The following is a 21,065-nucleotide window of genomic DNA, read 5'->3' on the forward strand; positions in this document are numbered from 1 at the left end:
ATGATGCAGTATTTGATCAATATGACAGGATTATTACTCATAATACATGGAAAATACAGCTGCAAAGGGACTTTGAAACTGAAACAGTAATTTTTGTTCTGTGTTTTTGAAACAGTGTTTTTATTCAATATTTGCAATTGTGTTTGGATTATGTCACAATGTGTCTTTATCTCATTTCCTTTTGAAAATTGTCCTTCCGTTGACAGGCTCTATAGCAGAGTACACTGCTCTCAGGTGTAGATCTTTGCTTCAGAGCTTAAGTGTTTGACAATAGTACACCCAAAAATGAAAATTGTCATTAATTATTCACCCTGGTCTGAAACCTCTCGAATTTCAATTTGTGTTCTGAAGATGAACGAAGGTCTTACAGGTTTGTAACGACATGAAGTTGAGTAATAAATGACAGAATTTTCATTTTTGGGTGAACTATATGTTGAACTACCCTAAGCAGTGCACATCTACCTACATATGAGTCTTTATATACTTGATATAAATTTAAGGACATCTTTAAATAATTTTACATTTAAATTTAAAGAATGTTAATTGTCAATGTCATTTCACTGTGTATTTAAATAGCTAAACATGTCAAAATGCAATAGTTAAACAGCTAGACAGGTCACTCAGAAATAATTTTCTTATTTATTGCAACTGTAATTCTGTGATTTTTATTTTATTTATTTATTTTGCATTTGCTGGAAACAAAAAAAAAAGGAAAAATTCCATATTGTTTGTCATTGGTACAAATTTTTGAATGTCAGATGGCATTAAAATTATTTTTTAACAGTCTAAATTACCTGTATTCTTCATTATTTATTAATCCATGACGACTCTAACTTGGGTTTTCTCAATAACCCAGCATGCTGGGTTAAAATGTGTAAACCAGCATGTTGGGTTACTTTAACCCAGCACGTGTTCTGTCCAATATTTACCCAGCGCTGGGTTGCCAATTGGGTTATTTTTAACCCAGCCATTTTTAGAGTGAAGATACAACATGCCAACAAGGAAGTACTTTTCCAGTACAACCCTGCCAGCGATGTATGAAGAGTGCCGTGGTCGGGGACAAACAACGCTATCTACTCTGTCTATTTTTATGCCTCAACTACAGACCTGTGGAGTAGTTGACCAACTAAGCCGTACATCAGCCTTATGGTCCATTGCATAAAGAGTGACTGGAGCTTGAACAGCTGTTACATCCAGAAAAGTTATTTTCCGGATGACCACATGGGTGACCACATGCGTTTAAGCTAACTGAGATTTATATATCATTGCTCTTTTGTTGTTTTTGATTGCTTCAAATGTCCTCATTTGTAAGTCACTTTGGATAAAAGCTTCTGCTAAATGACTAAATGTAAACATTGCGGGTGGCTTCAAGCAGTTTCTTCAAGAATGGAATTTAGACAAGGAGAAACCGGTGTGACTAACAACAGTCAGTGGAACCAATATAGTAAAAGCAGTAACTCTAAACATGCGCAAGACTGTCTTGCTTTGCCCATTGTCTACACATTGCTACTGGTAATTTTCATCTTTCTCTCATAAGCCCTATTCGGACGGGACTAGTTTTACAGGGGGTCGTTAGAGAAATCTGCGTTTCACAGACGTACTTAGTGATTTTAATCCCGTCGGAATCTGCCACGTCTGTGTTTTTCTCACACAACCTCTGTGATAATTCCAGAGCAAATTACCTACCGTTTTTCAGCAAACTCAGTGATCCTCTGAAAAACTAATCCCGTCCGAATGCGAATGTCTGTGATCGCCGCTGATATTTTATTTCACAACGTGTGAAACGTGTGTTTCCTTGTGTGTTTTGGCCAACGCTAATTACCGTAGATGCTCTTACCGCGCGGATGTTTGATATATTTGCTTAGCGGCAAATAAATAATAATAAAAACAATATACAAATAATACAATCAAGAGCAAGATCGCGTAAACTGTTAATACCGGCTATTGTAATATCAGCATCAGGTAAGATTACTCACGTTCATTTATGTACTCAGTTACATAATGTTTTAATTACATTTAATTACAAAAAAAAGGAAAACAAGTTAAACTAAAGGAACCACACATTAACATGGTTTTGTTATACTAGCCATTTAGTATTTATTGTGTAATAATACTAAGGCAATCATTCTGAATGAATGCAATGCACGCATACAGAGCACGTGATCTCTGTGACGCCCAGATGCACAAATCAGACGCTCCCACCTCTGTAATAAACACAGAGATACTAGTCCCGTCCGAATTGGTACATGAAAATCACAGACGTCAGGTGGTAAGAATCGAAACTCAAACGTAGTTTAGAAAACTAGTCCCGTCCGAATAGTGCTTTAGTGTCAGTATATTTTCTGTATCCACACTGAGCAAACATGAGCTTAATGTTTACTGCATTTATGTATTTGTTTCTGCATTAGTAATGTTACTGCATGCTGAATTTTGAACAGTAAATCATTACATTAGGTGATGTGTATTATGTGCATTTAAAAGAAGATGTTATTTTAATTCTAATTGAACTTAGAACTTTTTCTTTGTCCTTTTTGTTTGTTTCTTATTGTATTATTTTATTGTTGTTTTGCAGAAAGAAGCATGAGGGATACCAGAATTGATGAGCTGTTGGAGTTTATATGTAGATTGTCAGTTTGACGCACAGCTTGAAAAAGCAGCAAGCACTCAAATGGCGCTTTTCCACTGCATGGTACGACACGGTAGGGTTCCACTGGGTACAGTACCTTGTACCTTGCACTTCTTTTAGTACAAACTCGGTTGAGGTTCCAAGTGAACCGTACTGTTACCAAAACGTGACGTGTAAACTCTGCTGACCACTGATTGGTGGGAGAGAATCATCACTACCTGAGTCACTGAACTTGCAACACAAAAAGAACCACTAGATTTAAATCAGCACAGCCAGCGAAGTACCGAACGCAACTGTTTTGAATGAGCGCAACTTTTTTAACAACCCAAAAATGTCTTAGTTGACTGTTGAGGAAGTATAGACGTTCCTCTCATTGATAGCACAGGAGCAGATCCAGGGAGTGCTTAATGGGGTGAGGCAAAATGTAAAAGAAGTCGCGGCAGTAGAGGCGGTGCAAAAATAACAACGTGAATAATCCTGCCCACACTAAAGCGATACTAAACTGCAGTGAAAACGCAAACAGAGCTGAGTCAAGCAGAACCGTGCCATACCAAAAAGAGTCATACCATGCAGTGGAAAAGCACCAAAAGATGCTCAAGTAGAACTTGGCCTTCCTCCACACAACTTGTGACTGAATCAGCAACACGATGGGGATCAAGGCAAAAGATGATTCAGTGGATGCTTGAGCAAGAGAAGGCCATCATGCAAATCCTGGCTGCTGACAAGTCAGCCAGGCATCTGGTGCCTACTTGGCAGGATATTGATTTCCTAGACTCTGTCAGTAAGGCACTTGGGCCTCTTCTTAATTTCACAGATTCTCTCTCTTCTAAAAACTACGTCACAGTGTCATGCTTGAAGCCTATTTTTCACCTATTCAACAGTGAGCTCCTGCAGGGGAAAAATTAAGACACAGATCTTACCAAGACAATTAAAAGTTCAATACTTGACTACATGAACTCCAAATATGATGACCTAGAGGTTCAGGAACTGATCAACTGATCAACATTTTTGATCCACACTTCTGCACTCCATATATGAGTCAAGAAGAGATCCTGGTCATCAAAGCCAGAGTAGTCAGAGAGGTGGAATCCCTTTCTGTTATGCCAAGTGATGCTGACTCTGCTACCCCTGTAACACCAGCTGAATCAACAAAAGAAGCTCAGAGTGCATCTACCATATTTTCCAGACTTTAAGTCACACTTTTTTTCATAGATTGGCTGGTCCTGCGATTTATAGTCAGGTGCGACTTATTTATCAAAATTAATTTGACATGAACCGAGAGAAATGAACCAAGAGAAAACATTAAAGTGACGTGACATTCAGCTAAGTATGGTGACCCATACTCAGAATTTGTGCTCTGCATTTAACCCATCTGAAGTGCACACACACAGAGCAGTGAACACACACACACACTGTGAACACACACCCAGAGCAGTGGGCAGCCATTTATGCTGCAAGCGCCCGGGAGCAGTTGGGGGTTTGGTGCCTTGCTCAAGGGCACCTAAGTCATGGTATTGAAGGTGGAGAGAGAACTGTACATGCACTCCCCCCACCCACAATTCCTGCCAGCCCGAGACTCGAACTCACAACCCTTCGATTGGGAGTCTGACTCTGTAACCATTAGGCCACGACTTCCTGTCGTTACTGTCTACAGCCGCGGGAGGGCGCTCTATGCTTCCAGAGATGCTGCTCAGTGCTCCTGTAGTCTACACTAGAGGATGACACGGGAGTGGATTTTCACTCCTGTCCCGTCCCACTCCCATAGAAAGAAATCTTGTCTCCAAAGTTTAAAAAATAATCCCATTCCATCCCGTTCCTGGTAAATTGACTCCCACTCCCATCTCGCTCCTGTTTAAACTGACTCCCGCTCCTGTACCGATCCCATATATTTTTTCTTCAATTAGTGTTTAGATAATACATAGAATTTGATTTAATCTGCTCTCCATCCTGTTTTAGACCAGCTGCTGAGCACCCTGTTTCTAGGTTCCTCCAGAAAATGGAAGACAGCAAATAAAAGAAAAACAGTACATAGTTCACACCATGTCTACAATAGTTTATTAAACCCAAACAGCACATAAAGCTGCATTTTACTCATTTATTGTTGAGTAAACAATACATTTATAGTTTACATTTATATATTTTTTTAATTACATGTTAACGATTTTCATCAATTATGCTCTTGCATAATGAGTTCATCTTAGTTATATGTTGCTGTGTAGGAACAAAAGTGCATCTACATTTTCTGGATTGAGGGTAGAACGCCTCTCCTCTATCAGTCTTCCCGCAACACTGAAGCTATGCTCAGAAGGAGTACTTGTTGTGGGGATAGCTAGCAGCCTCTTGGCAACTGGTACGAGCCCACCTGACATCTCCCGCCAGAAGTCAAGAAGACACTGGAAACGTGTCAACTTAGTGTCACTCATGTATTGCAGCACCAACTGGCAACCATGTGACTCCATATCACCACTGTCCTCGTTCCTCTCCTCCTCTTCTACACAACTTGCAAAAAAGTTATGCACCTCCGTATCTCCTTGCTCTAGGGGTGGATCTTCAGGAAAAAAAGACAGATTCTAATAGAACAATGAGAGAGAGCTGTGGCTACCTTATGGTACAGGTGGACTTTGAATTTCATCTCCACTGCCTGGGCTAACTTCCCTTTGAGCTAGGGGAGGAGGAGCATGACGATACATGCAACATCATTGCACTGTGCTTATGTTTGCTACTTGAATGACCACCAACTAAATGAAAATTAGAAATTAATTGTATTACCTCTTTTACAATCACACTGTCTCCATCCTGGATCGACAAACCCCTCAGTAGAGTAGCCTTGGTCGGGAGGACAAGGTGGAGGGTAGGTGTCTGATCAGTGGAGAGATGCCTGGTAGCCTCATCGAAAGGTTTCAGGAGTTGGATGATGTCTTCAAGAAGTTCGCAGTCTATGTTGTTGAGGTAACGGAGCGCGTTTCGGCGAAGCAGGATGTCATGCAGCCTCCCAGATCTCAGAGCATCATTAACAGATTGGAGCATTGCTAGTCTGGTATTCCACCTCGTCTCCACAGATTGCTTCAGTGACTGGTCCAGTGCTTTTTGCAACCTAAAATATAAAGAAATTGCACAAGAAAAATGGATGTTACGGTGACATAAATTACAATTCATTGGCCTCTCTTTTGGGAAAACAACATTTATTTAAATAAAAGAGATTTATTTAAAATTGAGTTAAAAAAAAGCCCTGTGCAGGTATAAATTACAGTAGCTTCTTTTTATTTATTTTACTTTAATTTCTTTCAAATTATATAAGCAGCTTTACCAGGAAGACATAAAATTGTATGCTATTTTACCCTGCTCTTTTGAAGTGTGTGACAAGGGTCTTTGCGTCCTTAAACATCTTAATGATGTTGCTGTGCACTGGGTTGTCCTCGTCCAAGTGGTCAAATACATGTTTTAAGATTAAGTTGATATTATGGCCAGCACAGGAGAGTCGGACATAATCCTTGTATGCTGCAACCACATTTGAGCCATTATCCGTTAAAAAAGCAGTGTCGTTGCTCAGGATGCCAAATTCCTGTGTGAGGTAAAAAAAAAAAAAAAAAGATTAAAAAAAGATTAAAAAAAGACTAACACAAAAGCTTTGCAAAAAGAATATAGGAGCATCAAAACTGAATGACTAACGGTCCTGTAACTGAACAGAGAACTTTTCAATAAATGTTTATAAATATATTAGGACAGAACATACAGTGTTTACACATATGTTTAATGCATATCAGCACAGGAGGACACTAAGATATGAAAATATGAAAACTATTTTTAAAAGTTTGAAATTTTTATGAAAAGTTTTCCTTAATCTATGAAAAAAGTAGAACTGCCTCCGACACAGAGAGCAGCAAATGACAGTAAGGGACAATGACACACACATGGCTATTGTTGTATTTATTGATATATTTCTCTTATTGTATAATTTTTCTTGTAAACATGTTTTTGTTGTTGTTACTGTTGCACTCTGTTCTCATACTTTTCCCAATTTTATCATTAATTAGCAATATTAATTACATATGCCTTGTGGATAAAGATGATCTGATTTGAGAGACAGACAGACACACGGAGAGAGAGAGATACCTGAAGGATTCTCTCCACAGTCCTTCTGATGTGGTCACTGGATTTAACACCTTCCATCTTTCTTGTGGCCGGAATACCGTTTATCATCTTCCAGTCAAGGATTCAATGCACTGTAACAGTGATGTAGTGTGTGTTGGTCCTTTCCTCTGTCCAGAGGTCTGTGGTTACAGCATGGTCTCTAGTCTGCATGAAAAGAAGAATTATATTTTTAATGGGCCACAAAATATCTTACATGTAAAAAAGATTACCAGTTTAGAATATGGAGATATTATGGCTTTTAAAAATTGTAAGGAAAATCAGGTGTATAGGGTTTAGAATCTATAGATCACAGACTACTGCGTGAGAGGTACAATTTATGTAGAAAAATAGTGCAGAGTGAAATACCTGACGGAGCTCCTCCATGACCAGCAGTTTTATTTTCTCATACTCCCCTTCTACGTGACGGGAAACTGTGCTTGCACATGGCAGTATGTCTTCCACCTGCACGTTACTTCCATAGTTGGCTCCAATGTCCAGCAGCTCCTGTGCTATGTTGGTAAAGCCTTTCCCCTCTACCACAGCAAAGGGCCTGAGATTTTGGCTGCACATGCAAGCAATTTTGTCGGTCAGACGAGACTTGACACTTGACGGCAATTTTCGCTTGATGAACGAAGCAATGCTTGGCTGATTCTTTCCCGAATTTGCCTTGCAAGTGTGCCTCTTCAGACCGCTCGTGCCTGAATCACTTGCTTACTTGACTAAGACTAAGCATGTCTTACAAGCAGCGTACATCATGCTATCACCATCACATTCTACTCTCATAAACTTAATTAATATTTCAGACTTTCCGACCAGTTCTGTGAACTTAATAGACATGCCATTACTTCTGACTTTGCGCTGTAAATAATTTTTTGCCACATCGACTTCTCCGCGGCTGTTAGCTCCCTCCATCACTGCTCTTTGAATTCCGGCGGGAAGCCGTGACAAAAAGCACTGATGGCTTCTGGGACGGCTGGGTCGTGTAGTTATTTTTTAATTGCGTTACATTGTAGGCGTATTAAAAGGAAACTACAAAATGGTGCATTTACTTTTTTATTTTATTGTCGTCTTTGTTATTGGTTGATTCCCGCTCCCGTCTACTCCCGTTAACCATTTATCATGTACTGTCCAAATCCCGTGATTAATAGCAAAGATGACTCCCATCCTGCAGGAATCCCCTGACCCCTTGGAATTTTTTTCAAGAAGCAAGTTGCTGAGATGATCAGTGTTTCTGAAACCGAGAAAATTGAGGCTGAATCAAACAGCTACTTGCATGGGCCATTTGCAGATGGTGAAATAAATCCCCTTACGTGGTGGAAGGCACACAAGGTGAATTTCGCTAACATCAGACGTTTAGCGAAAAAGTACTTTTGCATTCCTGCCACAATTACACCCTCAGAGGGTGTTCAGCACTGCTGGAAATGTAGTAACATCCCAAAGGTCTCTTCTGAAACCAACTACAGTGGATATGTTAGTATTCTTGACCAAAAATCTTTAGGTGTGAGCACTGTTCTCTTTTTGAAAGCTGTTTGAAACACATAATTCATTTGTATGTTATATAAATTGCACTACCAGACATTTTCATGTCAGCCTCATTTATACACTTTACAAATTTACAAATTAAAATATATCAGTGTTTACAGTTTAATAGAACTTTTATTTAAATTTAATTTGATTTGTTTTTTATTACTGTATTTTTCAGACTATAAGTCGCACCTGAGTATAAGTCGCATCAGTCCAAAAATACGTCATGATGAGGAAAAAAACATTTAAATCGCACTGGACAATAAGTCGCATTTATTTAGAACCAAGAGCCAAGAGAAAACATTACCGTCTACAGCTGCGAGAGGGCGCTCTATGCTGTTCAGTGTAGTCTACAGGAGCAATGAGCAGCATAGAGCGCCCTCTCGCGGCTGGAGACGGTAATGTTTTCTTTTGGTTCATTTCTCTCGGTTCATGTCAAATTAATTTTGACAAATAAGTCACACCTGACTATAAGTCGTAGGACCAGCCAAACTATGAAAAAAAGTGTGACTTATAGTCCGGAAAATACGGTAGTTTTTTTGTGTTTTGCACTATTTTGTATTACTAACTAAAGACATATTTGGGATCATTACTTTTGATACATTGTTTGAATATTTTTACAATTTCTTTCATGAGACAATAGTGTTGAAAACTTAAGAGGACTTAAGTTTTAGACTACTTAAGGCACAGAACCCCCAACTGCTTCCTGGGCACCGCAGGATAAATGGCTGCCCACTGCTCCGGGTGTGTGTTCACTGCTGTGTGTTTGCACTTTGTGTGCAGAGCACAAATTCTGAGTATGGTCATCATACTTGGCCATATGTCACGTCACTTTCACTTTAATTGTAGGTAGCATGTTCCACAAGTATTTTATTCACATTCTAAGAGTGTGTCATTGACTGTTTCATGGTGAACTTCTTTAATTTATAAGGCTACTATAACATGCTTGTTGCTTAATTAGGTTTTATTTGCAGTTGCACTCTTATCATTTTGAAACCCACCCGAAGACATTGTTGGAATTGTTACTTTTGCTGTTTGCACAATTTGTGCCGTTGTTTGCCCCATGAAAGTATAAATAAATACAGAATCTGTGTTTACCTTTTAAACTTGTAATTTATTTCAATTATTAATGTATAATTGTTGTGTGATGTGCAGCACAGTTACTGGAACACAACTTAAACATAACATTATCTGCTATTTTACAGAAGAAAATGTATGCGAAGGCTTTGATATCGTTATCGCAATAAATACCAGAAATTGTGAAAAAAATTTTAGGCCATATTGCCCATCCCCAGTTTTGAGGAAATATTTCATTACAAACTGATGTGTTATCACATAAGAAATTAGTGTTCCCATTAGAATGTTGTATTTGGGCATCAGTGTGATTTTGTATTGAAATATTTGTGTTTGTCCTCAAGGTGGTCTATTTGGTTCAAGCACCTTCAGTCAGCCTGTAACATCCTCCACCAGTAGTGGGTTTGGGTTTGGTGCCACCAGTGGCACATCAAACAGCCTTTTTGGAAGCACCAACACTGGAGGTGGAGGATTGTTTTCACAGCAGAATAATGCCTTTGGTGCCAACAAACCAGCCACTTTTGGCAGTAAGTCTCCTACAGCATTCCTGTGTAGCTATACATTGTTTGATTTGTTGTAGCAGTAATGTCTTGGATTAAAATAGCTCCAACATAATGGACCTAAGTAACTTTGAAATGATTTTCAGCTTTTGGTACCAGCACCAGTAGCGGTGGATTATTCGGGACAACCAACACAACATCCAACCCTTTTGGAGGAACATCAGGATCTTTGTTTGGGTCATCAAATTTCACTGCTGCTCCACCTGGCACAACAATCAAATTCAATGTTTGTTTAGAAACTATTATACTTTTTCTTCTTCATACTGGTTATTTAGCTACCTGTTTTTTCATACATGGTTTTTAACCAAAATCTTTTGTGTTTTGCTCCAGCCACCAACTGGGAGTGACACAATGGTTAAAGGAGGTGTGACAACCAGCATCAACACCAAACACCAGTGTATAACTGCCATGAAGGAATATGAGAACAAATCCTTAGAGGTAGGTTGATTTCTCTTTTTGTGATCGTTGTTTTAGTATTTGGCAGCCTGCTGAAAACATTGTCAAGCACGGTTTGTCGGGTTCTTTGATAAACTGTATAGAGAGAACAAAATATGAAACCAATATGTTGCTAGAGTTTTAAGGATTTCAAGCCATGATGAAAGAAATATACCATTCTTTCCTTGATCTTAGGAATTAAGGCTTGAGGATTATCAGGCAGGAAGGAAGGGTCCTTCCAACCCCATGGCAGCTGGCACAGGTGGTCTCTTTGGAGCCGCAGCAACAGCTACTCCCAGTACTGGCACTGGACTCTTTGGACCCTCAACTCCGAACAATGGCTTCAGCTTTGGCCAGAACAAGACCTCATTTGGCACAAGTAAGTGGTTGTACCTCAATTGTTGTTTTTTGTTTTTTTTATGTGCCAAGTGTTTGCACTGCAGGTACTTTGGTACAACCACAGGAAGTTTGTTTGGCCAGCCGCAGCAGCAACAGCAGCAGCAAGGTTCCAGTCTCTTCAAACCATTTGGCTCAGCTACCACCACCCAAAATAACACTTTCTCCTTTGGCAACAGCAGCAGCATGGTGAGTTCCAGCAGGTGTAGTAAATGTCTACACTGATTTTCAAAATATTCTTAACTGATCTTTTAAGTCTAACATCAGGTTAATTCTTTGTTTAATCCATTTTTTTTATAAGGGTCTGTTTGGCAACACAACTGCCTCTCAGGCTGGAGGACTGTTTGGAAACACTAACACAAGTACGGCCATGGGATTTGGCACAGGAATTTTCGGCCAAACTAACACCGGCTTTGGGAATGTGGGTACACAGGTGACTTTTGGAGAGGCTACAGTTAGCTTTCTGTATTTTTCAAAAGTCCATTTTTAGATCTTCAACATGTTCCAATGTAAGTTAGATTTTTTTGCCTTGTTTTTCTAAATGTTTAACTTGTTCTCTTTATTTCACAGAATCTTTTTGGCAATAAGCCTGCTGGATTTGGCACCACCACCACCACCGCTAGCGCACCCTCCTTTGGAACAGGCACTGGTCTGTTTGCAAATAAGCCTACACTTACTCTAGGGACTAACACGAACACCTCAACCTTTGGTAAGTCTTTGTTAATGCTGACTAGTATTTGCTGTGATAAAATTCATTTTCAGTTTTGGTGGTGAAAGTGATGGGCTTCATTTCACCAGTATGTCACCAGTATGCACTTAGATCTATCCTAGAAATGTCAATATATTTCTTCTTAAATGTCAATGCTGGTATATTTTTTAGGATTTGGTGCAACTGGTACTGGTGGGGGTCTCTTTGGGAACAAAACTGCTTTGACGGGCCTGGGAACAGGACTGGGAACTGGCTTTGGAGGAGGTATGTTTTAGGGTGCATGATTTTTGTTGTCATTTGTTATTGTAAGAATGAAAACATGGCTTCTAAGTATTAGTCTGTATTTTCAGCTGTTGGAACTGGCCAGACATCATTGTTTGGGAACAACCAGAGCAAGCTAGGCTCCACCCTGGGGTCAGTGGGCACCTTTGGGACTGGAGGCTTTAACACCGGTGCCAACACTCTGAATTTTGGTGCTCCTCAACAGCCTGTGGGTCAGTGAAATTGCTTCATAAGTGACTTAATTCCTGTAACTGGTTGTAATAATTTTAAATTGAGTACTTCATGTGAGACGGATCTCTTTGAAATTATGTAAAATAAATAACTGGTATACTGTGTTTTCTTCTCAGCTTTGACTGACCCCAATGCATCAGCTGTGCAGCAGGCCGTCCTCCAACAGCAGATCAATGCATTGGCCTATTCTCCTTTTGGAGACTCACCCCTCTTCAGAAATCCACTATCAGACCCCAAGAAGTAGGAAGAGGTTTGATTTTACAGTTTACGTAGTACTTATATGTTTTGGTTATTTGAAAAGATTAGTGAGTGGCTCACTAAAAGACAACTTGTTTCTTAACATTTAGCACAGTACATGCACTGCTAACATATCTTCTTCATCATTAGCTTCTAAAGCCCACAAATCCAGCTGCTCAGAAAGCCCTGACTACCCCTACTCAGTACAAACTTACCCCTCGTCCTGCCATCCGTGTTCGTCCCAAAGCTCTGTCCTCATCTGGCTAATCCAAATCTCAGCTCTTTGATGGACTTGATGATGATGAACCCTCTCTTAATAATGGAGCCTTCATGTCTAGGTAAGAACCTGACTTAACTCCAGCTACTCTTGTGCATATAGCTCAAGTTGTAGTGCACTAATTAAAGTGTGTCTGTCTGTATGTTTTGTTTTAGGAAGAGCATAAAGAAGCTTGTTTTGAAGAATCTGAATAACAGCAGTCTGTATAACAACTCTGTGAACAGAGAGGCTGATGACTTGGCCTCCCCTTCAGAGTACCCACAAAATGGGCTCAGGTAAGTTAACACTATTATCAACTGCTGAATAGGTTCATGACAGTTGTCTTTTGCCACCGGCGGTAGTGCACGTGACGTCTCACACACTCTATAGCAAGCATAATACAAAGTTTTGTATAGAAGTGTAATAACTGTAATAGTTGCAAATTCTAAGTCTACGGTAATTCACAAGTTACCTCAAACACCACGTTGCAACAGGTTTAGTCTGTCTAGTGTTTACAGGACATTTGAACTCTGTGTCAGTACCTCACAGACCGGACAGGGGATTTATAATGTCGTGTCATGCTGCATCCAGTGTAGCATCACTGATTATAATGAGTATTTTTTCATGCTGCGTCACTTGCGTCTGTTAGACAGGGTGTATTTAACTTTCTTATTTAGGCTACTGTATTATTTACTTGATATTTATTTTAGTGATTTGCAGGCGGCTTTCACTGATGGAGTTAAATAGGGTGTGTTGAGATGAGTGAGACAGTGCTGGGCTGATTTCAGAGACATGTGCATACATATAAATATATTCTGTATATAACATATATTACATGCATGCACAGTTTAAGGCAGCTTTAATCAGTAATTTTTGGTGACTCCATGACTTAACTGACCACAACACTGCTTGCACATAGTTTATTTCGCGGTTTGATATGAAACAATACGCACAAAGGAAGCGCGCTTTGATCACAGGACCGTTTCCGCGCTTGCTTAACTTGCACCTGATGCTAAAGTGAAGTGGAGCGCGTGTCCGAAACGTCTCCTGTTCAGTCATTCTGAGACAGAATAAATTTGCTTCTTGTCATGAGAAAAAGTGACAGTATCAGCAGTTGTGAGTGGGGTGGCCAACCATAGTCCCCTACGTTAAATATTTTGAATGCGTTAAACTAAAAAAAATTATCGCCATCGTTAACGAGCAAATTTTGAAACATATATATATATATATATATATATATATATATATATATATATATATATATATATATATATAAATAAAAATAATAATAATAATAATAATAATAATAATAATAATTATTATTATTATTATTTATTTATTTATTTATTTATTTATTTATTTATTTATTTTTCAACACCGCGCCATGACTACCGCGGTGGTAAAAAATCAGCCACCGTCACAGCCCTACTGCTGAAGTTGGTAAAGATCTAACCATATATTTTAAGGTTTTCCTGTCATACTTCAGTCTGATTAGAGATGAAAGAGAGACCAGAGAGGTAACTGTGGAGCGAAGTGAGGAGGATGATCTGGAGGTCTCCAAGTTCTACACCAATCCGATCACCAAACCAATTCAACACTCCCAGCCGAGCCCCTTGTTACAGGACACAATCTCGGAGTTCAACATGCGGGGAACTGCCAGTCATCGCAATGGCTTGGAGGCCAGCAGTGAGGACATCTCCCTGGTAGAGGATTCTATTCAGGAGGAGAGAGATGAGGAGCTAGAGGCTCAGAAACCTCCTCACCCAGAGGCGTGACGTGTGGGCGGAGCTAAAGAATCACGAGCCCCAGTAGGCTTTTGAGTTGAGAGCATGTGGAAGCTGTGACACAGATCCAGAGGCTGAAATTTAACAAGAGCAGCATCAGCAAAGGCGGTATGCTATGTGGTATGTACTGAAACTGTATATATTTGCTTAGCGGTTTTGGAAAATGACTAAGTTCCACTTTATATCGTCTTTTTTTTTTTTTTTTTTTTTTTAAGCTGTACATGTGGAAAGTGCAGTTTGATGACAACATCGCATGTTGTTTACTTGATGTGCTTAAGGGCTGATAGCTAAGTTAACAACACAGAGATATTTGAAGCAGTTTTACTCACCGCCTGCGGTTCCAACACACGATCGTGACCCTTTTCCGTTGGGACTGCATTATCCTTAAGAAATAAACGATGTGCAATCCGAAATGCAGGGAACAAACAAAAACACTTGCACATCTCCGTTGATGCTCTGTAAAAATAAACTCCATCCACCGGTCCCTTAATGCTGTTTCTCTTTTGGTAATCTGTGCAGGGTTGTCTTGCCCTGGCAACCAAAAACACACTTCTTTTGTGACTTTTCGCGACGCTCTTGCTCTGATCAGGCTGTGCTCAGCCTCTCAGTGCTCTGCTATACTGGAGCGTGCGCTCTTAGGACCCATATAAGGAAATTCCGCTCCATCTAACGTCACACAGAGCCATACTCGAAAAAAACTTTCCGAAACTTGTGACAAACCGGAAGAGGTTTTTTTGGAACAAAAATACTCCTTCAAATGTACAACTTAATTTTTGAAACTTTGTCCATGTTTAGCATGGGAATCCAACTCTTTAACAGTGTAAAAAACTCAGTATGCATGAAATAGCATTTCACCCCCCCTTTAAAACACACTGTATTTGATGATCTACAACTCTTATTTCTGAGCTGTTTTTGTCCTCTCAGGTATAGTGCTTACCCGTATGGGCTACTACACCATCCCATCAATGGAAGAGCTGGGAAGGATGTTAAATGAGAATGGCGAGTGTATTGTGGAGAACTTCACTGTTGGCAGGAAAGGTAAAAGTATTGAAATGCTACATTGTGTAAGAACAAATTATATTATAAGTAGTATATGAGTGGAGCATGACAAAAATGTGTTTTTTTGCAGGCTATGGATGTCATGATTCTGCCCTCGTGTCCTTGATTTTTCCTAGTCTTGAGGCAGGATCATGGCAGACCCGTGTTTTGTGTACAAGCACATGGCCTTGTCTTTGGGCCATGTGCTTGTGTTGTCTCGTTCCCTTGCCCCGCCCCCCTTGTTATCATAGTCTTGTCGTGATTGTCCTATCTGTGTCACCTGTCGTGTCTTAATTGTTCCCCCTATTTAGATCTCCTAGTGTGCTCTGTCTTGCGTCGGTTCATTGTGGTTGTACCTCATATGTGATTGTTCCACTGAGATTGTTCCACTGAGATTGTTCCACTGAGATTGTTCCACTGAGATTGTTCCACTGAGATTGTTCCACTGAGATTGTTCCACTGAGATTGTTCCACTGAGATTGTTCCACTGAGATTGTTCCACTGAGATTGTTCCACTGAGATTGTTCCACTGAGATTGTTCCACTGAGATTGTTCCACATTTGTGATTGTGCTGTACCTCTGAAGTCCTTGTATTACCGTGAGTGTTTGGTTGTAGTTAGTGTTAAGAGTTTGTTTGTCATGTCAATCCTGTCCTGTTAAGTTGTTTAGTTTCCGCCCTAGCTGTTGTTTTCCCCCTCGTGGGTTTTGTTTTCCCTTTTTTGTATTAAATAAATCCTGTGTGTTGTGATCCCTGTCTGCACTTGAGTTCCTCCCTTGCCAACCCTGACAATGGATCAGTTTTCTTCTCTCGTGAGGTGAATCTCAGCAACATGAACCTGGATGAGATTGTGCACTTCAGGCGTAAGGAAATAATTGTGTACCCCGATGACAAAGACAAGCCTTCTGTTGGAGAGGGACTAAACCGGTAGTTGTGCATGAATTGCTTTTGCATCTTCAACCACTTTGGTCGAGTTTCTGCTAATTGTTCCAATGTATTTTGTTTCTTGTAACATGCAGACGTGCTGAGGTGACTCTAGATGGTGTGTGGCCTAATGACAAGACAACATGCTCTCAGATTAAGAGTTCAGATAGGCTGACTGAGATGAACTACGAGGGCCGGCTTGAGGCAGCCTCACGTAAACAGGGTGCACGCTTCTTGGAATACAGACCCGAAACTGGCTCCTGGGTCTTTGAGGTATGAATGTCTACTCCACGTTCCATTTACTGCTCCATATTCAATCCACATTTTATTTTCGGACTGATCTTGTATTATATAGTCAGCTGTTGTCATGTGTAAATCTTTAGAATGTAACCAAAATCTCCTCTACAGGTGGCCCACTTCTCAAAGTATGGACTCCAGGAATCTGATGAAGAAGAGGAACCCCACACCCCCCCCCCTCACCAAACAAGACGTGAAGAAGTTGAAGACCGGTGTTCCACCTGGGATCCCACAGCTTTCACTGACCCAGCAGCAGATGGCACCACAGGCTCAGGTAGACTGAGGAACACACTGGGTCTGACATACATTGGTCTTCGGGGGCCTCTCAAATTCATTCAAACCTGCTGTGCTACCCGCAGTCCAGATCAACACTAGCTGCGGGGAGAGAGCAAAGAGATTTAGTGGTTCAAATGCTATTCAGTAATAATGCCAAGATATTGGAAGTTATTAAAATTCTGTGCCACATCTTAAATATTAAGAGTTTACAGAGAAAGTTTATATAACAAAGGGAGTTGCCTTTTATCTAATATTTATAGTTTGTAAAGCTGACTGTATTTTATTTTTTTGCAGCTGTGATTAGCAGGTGCTTAAAGTGTAAAGACTATACTTTACATTTTCAATTAAATTTAAATTGTTACAATTTCTTTAATGAAAATATTGCTTTGTTTACACATAATTAAAATACAAGAGTGTTTCTGTTTGAATGTTTTGTGTGAAATAAGATCCAGTCAGGCATTATGCTTTGGTTTCTTTTTTCTTTGACAAAATATGAATTATGTTTGTATGTTATGATAATAGTGGAACACAAGCAAAAAGTTTGTTTGACCATTTGAATTTTAGATTTACTTTTAGTAGGTGATGTAAGTAACATCACATGCAGTAATTATAATATTAAGCATTACATGGAGGTTTAAGATTGTTTTAGTTGGAAGTATAGCAGTGAAACGTATGGGTGGCAGTGTGTGGTTTGATTTTTGATTTTTTTTTTCATGTATTTTATTGATAAATAAAGAGAAAATGTTCGTATCAGGACATTTCATGGCTACCCAATGCTTTCATGGCAATGTTTTGAATAGGCAGCAGCTAGAATCTTGATCCTGTCAAATTATTTAGGTAAAAATGTAATTGTTTGAAAGTTTGCTTTGTCTACTGTCTACATTATCATTGCTGAAGTGGTCTGATGGGGATGGAAAACAAGTTTTAGTTTTGACTGTACTCTATACTCAGATCAAGATTGAAGTCTTGACTTGATCTCTTTGTATGCATGTGTATAGAGTATAGCAGTTCTTGAGCTGCTCAGCCATGTGTTGGGAGTTGGACAGTGACATGGCTAACGTTACTCAAGAGCAACCGGCAGGCAGTGTTTTGGGTGAGGAGGATGGAGAGAGAACTCTGGAGGAGAACAAGCTGAGATCTGAGACTCCGGCCGAGCATGAGCCTCTATCTGCATCAAGTCAGATTACTTCCTCAATGGGCATCAACCCTCATACCTTACAGGTAGTGTGGGTGTAATTGAGTCATTGTTTAGAAACCCATCATTTTCTGTTGTTTTAATCAAATTTGATTTGTTTTCTATACAGATTATGAAGGTCTCTCTTTGCAGAGGATGATGAATGCGATTTGTTTCAAGAGCATAGTTCTTCTTCAAAGCTCATACAGGATGTTGTTTCCCCTAAAGTTTTGTACCTCTGGAGAGCTCTATAACTCTAGGAAAGGGTCACCTGCTGATGGAGGCTGCTTTGTTCAGAGGGCGATCTTTCAGAGTGGGCTGGGGTCCCAACTAGACACTGGTGCACTGTGGAGATCAACTTAGTCTCACAAAAGCAATTAAGGAGCAGTCAGCAGAGATCATGGGATTTGGTTTCTTACCCAAACCTTTTAAAAGCAAACTGTTTAGCTTTCCATGTCTTATTAGTGCACGCACAACTAAAGTGCAGCAACATTTTTCTAACATTTTTCCTATTGTTGCATCATACCAGGATCACTGAAAGTCCATTTAAAGTACATATGGAGCAGGTGGTCGGCCTGGAGCCCAAACAGTCAGTAGAGTAAAGTCAAGTCACCTTTATTTATATAGCGCTTTAAACAAAATACATTCAGTCAAAGCAACTGAACAATATTCATGAGGAAAACAGTGTCAATAATGCAAAATGATAGTTAAAGGCAGTTCATCATTTAATTCAGTGATGTCATCTCTGTTTAGTTAAATAGTGTCTCTGCATTTATTTGCCATCAAGTCAACGATATCGCTGTAGATGAAGTGACCCCAATTAAGCAAGCCAGAGGCGACAGCGGCAAGGAACTGAAACTCCATTGGTGACAGAATGGAGAAAAAAACCTTGATAAAAACCAGGCTCAGTTGGGGGGCCAGTTCTCCTCTGACCAGACGAAACCAGTAGCTCAATTCCAGGCTGCAGCAAAGTCAGATTGTGCAGAAGAATCATCTGTTTCCTGTGGTCTTGTCCTGGTGGTCCTCTGAGACAAGGTCTTTACAGGGGATCTGTATCTGGGGCTCTAGTTGTCCTGGTCTCCACTGTCTTTCAGGGCTGTAGAGGTCCTTTCTAAGTGCTGATCCACTATCTGGTCTGGATACGTACTGGATCCGGGTGACTGCAGTGACCCTCTGATCTGGATACAGACTGGATCTGGTGGCTACAGTGACCTCGGAATAAGAGCGAAACAGACAAATATTAGCGTAGGTGCCATTCTTCCAATGATGTAGCAAGTACATTGGGTGTTATGGGAAGTGTTCCCAGTTCCGGTTTACCTAATTAATGCAGCCTAAAAATCCTTTAACGGATTTGGATATTAAAAGCATATTAGTATGTTATGTGTAAGCCAGGTTAAAGAGGTGGGTCTTTAATCTACAAGGTATCCGCGGGGTCATAAAATGTCATAAATTTAACAATAATAATTTAAGGCCATAAAAAGTCATAAAAACGTCTGGTTTTTCCATACAAGGTCATAAAAAACATTTAGCCACATATTAAATTGATATGCTAGTCCATTAATTTGTTCTTCCATCAAAATGCGCTCCCAGGGGCAATGGCATTCATTTGTTTCACCTGTTGTAGTTCTGTATAAGGAATCTGGTTGGTATCACACTGGTATCACAGCGTTCCAGAACTACAAGGTCCATGCAGCAGCATACAGACTTGTCAGAAGGACTTTCACAGAAACCCGCGTGAACTCCGAACATACTGTATCATACTGAGTCACTGCTTAGATTAATTGAAATCATCCTGGCTATCACAATGGGAAAATAGACCTTTATGGATCTATGGCTCGAAGATGGTGCATTTAGTAGCTGGCTCAAGCCCGTCGCTAACAATCGGTATCAAGCAGCCAAAACACAAGACGCAGAAAAGCTGAACTGAGTAGCTGGTTACTCGCGCACTGTGTTCGGTGTGGAGAGAGAGAGAGCCGCGTATCACGGACAGTACCTCCTGCACATGAACCAACAAATACTAATCGCAGTGTTGAACAAACAAAAGGATGTGAAAGAGCCCGATTCAGTACCACGGTGTTCAGGTGTTCAGGGTTCACGCTGAGAAAGGGGTCTCAAAACGCTTGTACACCGAATTCGCTTCTTTTTGCTCTTGTGCCGACAAATGCATACAAAATATGTCAAAATACCCGCCTTGGAAAGTATGCTCGAAAAAACGTATTTATTTGTCAGTTATTTCTTAAGTGAAAGTAAACAGTTGAGGGAAAAGATGCGTTGATCGTCTCTTAAAGTGACCATGCCTAATTAGCTACTAGCTGCTGTAATGTTAATCCAAGAAAATGAAAGAAAAATCACTCACTGCTCTTGACTTCATTACTTTGTAGTTTTAACAAGAACTTATGCACAGTCAAACCAAAAATTATCCAGACTCCAGATATAGCTTTTGATATACATATTTTATTAGTAGGTAAAGGACACTAATACATTTATGTAAGTGAGTATAAGCAAACTGTGACATATTATACCCAAATAATCTTCATGCAGTGAACTATTAGTGAAATAGATAGATATAAATGTTTTATATATCTATCTATATATAAAATTGGGAACAAAAAATATTCAGCACCTTATAAAGCACCATGCATTGCTTATGTGTTTTTTTTTTTCTGAATTGCTAATGAAAGCTTTTCACACCACAGTCTGAACAAAATGAAGCATTGCTTGGTAATTGGTCAACAAAGTATTGATAGTTGTATAAATATTGTCATAATAACAGTTGTCTGTAGTTTTGGTTGATTATGTAGATTTCTATCAAAGTTATGACATTATCAAGACAAATTTGTTCTGACAGAGTTTAACTCTAAGTTCTTGTCATATTTTATAACCATTTTAGAAGCAATAGCAAATAAAGTAATAAAGGAGAAATGTTCAAGGTGTCTGATTTGATTGTATATTTCATTTTTACATTAAAGACTATCCAGTGCTATTTTACATTTAATTATTCGGTTTCTGTACCTTGACACCTGCAAACTTGAAAAAAACTTAAACATGTATAAATAGCAAAAATAAATAAAAATGAACGAACATCCAAATTAAACAATTTCAAACAGGGCCCA

The 21,065-nt window shown here is 39.6% G+C and overlaps 1 pseudogene; it reads left to right on the forward strand.

The window, feature by feature from the left end:
* Positions 1-18,206, forward strand: part of LOC113103683 (nuclear pore complex protein Nup98-Nup96-like) — a 41,064-nt pseudogene extending 22,858 nt beyond the window's left edge.
* Positions 18,207-21,065: the final 2,859 nt, after the last annotated feature.

The sequence above is a fragment of the Carassius auratus genome, unplaced genomic scaffold (genome assembly GCF_003368295.1).
Source record: "Carassius auratus strain Wakin unplaced genomic scaffold, ASM336829v1 scaf_tig00217850, whole genome shotgun sequence".
Taxonomy (NCBI): Eukaryota; Metazoa; Chordata; class Actinopteri; order Cypriniformes; family Cyprinidae; genus Carassius; species Carassius auratus.